Genomic DNA, 3,420 nt, shown 5'->3' on the forward strand with positions numbered 1-3,420 from the left:
ATATATATTTATATATATATATATATATTTATATATATATATATATATATATATATATATATAATTATGAGGTAGAGAGTTTAAGAACGACAAAACTTAACCCAGTTCAGTCAATGCTTTCAAATAAATAAAATGGTCTAAAATTAATTATAAATTTTGACGTAAGGAGATAGTAATAACATATTAGCAGAAAGAGCAGGAACTTAAAACCCCAGTCTTCTGAGCCTCTATGGGCCTGATCAGAGTTGTACGCAGATCACACAGCCCCTGCGTCTTTTAGACTTTGTAATAAAATGCTAATGCTGCAGGAGGCGTCTAGTGTAAGGAGACACCTACTGCCTGCATGGCAGATCCAAGTGCTGCGTCCACATTGGTCATCTGAGTAACCCTCAGGTTACTTAGGGTGGCCGGAGTTTTCACTCCGCCGGGGCCAGTGACGCTGCGTCAGAAGACACGCCCCCATTTTCTTTCACGCTGGCCATTGCCGCCCCTTTTCCACCCACAAACTTTTTGCTGCATATCACCCATGCTTCAGCTTAGGGGGCACAACCTCACAGTTGTACATAAACCATCGGGTTTGCATGCAACTCTGAATCAGGCCCTATATCCACATCTAATTACCTTCAGTTTCTATACTCTCACATGTTTTATTTGCCCCAAACCATAGTAAATGCTAGTTCCAATTAATTTTACTTTATCCTAAAAGAACATAGAATAAGATGCCTATTAAATGGAGTTGTTAGGACATTGTATTAAAAATCAGAAACTAAAAAAACACCACTAAAACTGTAAGTTGTATAAAAACCCAGATAGGCGCCTGTATAAAATAAGAATATATAAGGAAGGGTAAAAAGACAATGTGGAAGTGGTCTACAACAATGATGAACACTTACAGTAAGTTAATATATTCGATCTAAATCATTGGTCAATTAACTTGCGTGATGTCAAAAACAGAAATAATTAATTAAAAATGTAATACATCAATTAAAATCACTTTGATACATAATATACAATTCTCAGGTTAATGAGTACAAATTTGAAACTTACAATAGCCGATTACTGTATATGAGTCCTCAAAGCACCCCAACAATCCTGGTTTTAAGGATATCCATTCTTGAGCAAAGATGACTTAATTAGAACCTCAGTCATTTTGATTTAACCAGCTGTGCTCAAGCACGGATTTTCTTAAAACCTGCACTGTAAGGGAGTTTTGAGAACCAAATTTTGAAACCCTTATCTAGGAGGACTTAGGTAATATACATGTGACCTACATACTTGTTTGTTTTTATTTAATAATCTGTTATCACACTTGTTCATTGACCAATGTTTTAATTATAATTCATTAACTTTATTTCCACGCAGTAGTAAGTGTTCATCATTCCAGTAGTCGTCGTAGATCGCTTCTATAGGTAGAACGGAGGGTACAGTCTGGTACAGGAGTTTCTTAGAAATCAAAAGACGATATAAAAGATCCAATCACTCTGCCAATTCACAAAATGTTTAAGCTTTCTACTCAGAGACACATTCACCTAACGGTCTTTAAGTCTGCATTCTGATAAAAGCATACAGTTCTAATTTCTCATGATCGCTGATTAGCAGTCATGTACCAAAAGGAAGGCACGTTAACAGATTTTATTGCTAGCGCCACATGTAAAGGCTGTGTACATCCTGATAGAAACATCTGTTCTCTGATGAGACACCTGGACAGGCGTCCTGCCATTATGGTGGTCTTGTCAGCATGTTCTAAAAATGAGAACCTCTGGTCCCCTGTACTGGACCCAGCTCTAGTGACAATTTCTTAGCTAACTTTAAATTACTAGAAATTGTCTATTACAGCACAGATCAGGTACAGTACTCCCCCCTTCCATGAGCTGCCCTCCAAAATTTAAAATAGTCCTTGTGCGTCCTTTCATGTCCCAAACCCTCCAAATCGGATTACTCATTCTCTCAGGCACTGAAGCATTTTGCATAAGTGAGACTCATTCAATATCTGCAGAATGTTTATGGTGCCAAGCCTACAAAAAAAGACAACACAACTCCAATTTGGCTTTGTCCACTGGGGGACCTTATCTACTTTTCTCCCATCCCAAGGATTTGTGTACATATATGTGAAATGATGATATACCATCATAGAAAGAAAATGGTTCTTCAGCTAAAATATATAAAGTGGCAAAAAAAGTTAACTCTTTGGAATTACCTGGATTTCTGCATAAATTGGTCATTAAATGTAATGTGGTCTTCTTCTACGTCACACAAATAGTTAAATACTGTCTGCTTACATTAACAACACACAAATGACAATACTTGTCCACATTGAATACATCTTTTTAACATTTAAAGTATAAAAAAAAAATATAAACCCCTAAGCTAATAACTTCTTAAAAAAAAAAAAAAAAAAAATTGTCATCAGGTGTTAGCTATCCTGGAATCCAATCAAAGAGCCAAGTCTGGAGATGTTGGATAAGAGCTGCCCTGCCCTATTTCAAAAATAAAAATTCACTTTTTGAGTTTGCCTGATGTGACTCAGGCCTCCATTGCCTGAAGTGACTCAAACATTGCCTGATGTGACTCAAACATTGCCTGATGTGACTCAGGCCTCCATTTGCATGAAGCTGTTAAAAGGTTACAATAATTTCTTTACAGCCTTAAATTTCATCAGTCCATGGTAAGACCAATTATTTATGAATGGAGAAAGTTCTGCACTGCTGCCACTCTTCCTGATAGTGACCGTCATAGGCAAACGCAGGGGGGGGTTCCGTCTGCCTGGAAACCCCCCTCCCCAGCCCACACCATGACCACAATAGAAATTGTAATATAATAGATTGTAACTAGTGCTGCATGTTCTTCACAGTATCACAAATGAAATAATTAGCACCACCTGTGGATCTTTTTTAACATGTATCAGCCAGTAATAAATAACCTGTGCACCAACTAGAAGATCTGGAAAACATGAACTGTTAGAGATGTACTGCTATAGAGCCCAATATGTACATATACAGTATGTCCAGGGCAGTGCTAGGTTCTTCTGCTGCTCCTCAAGGCTCCTGCACTTGCTCCAATAGTCTGGAATATTGGCCACATCTAAAATAAATGGCCCTACTGCCGAATCTAATGGCTTACTGTGATCACTGGTTCTGAATATGCCGGAATTATGACACACTGCACATTGTATGACGCTTATTAAAGCCTTTGAAGTACTAATTCTGCCCTCTTCATTGACAGGCCACACTCGCTCTAAAATTAAGCATTTGGAAACCCCCCTCTGGAAATCCTGCGTTTGCACTGGTCGTCCTGCAGAGATGACGGCAAAAGCACAGCGTGCTCAAAGAGGTTGAGAATAATTCTAGTGTCCAACATATCATTTCTCATGTCTACAAAAAGTAGTACACTGAAGAAGAATGGTGTTCATGGGAGAACACC

The sequence above is a fragment of the Taudactylus pleione genome, unplaced genomic scaffold (genome assembly GCF_031769625.1).
Source record: "Taudactylus pleione unplaced genomic scaffold, aTauple2 ptg000021l, whole genome shotgun sequence".
NCBI lineage: Eukaryota > Metazoa > Chordata > Amphibia > Anura > Myobatrachidae > Taudactylus > Taudactylus pleione.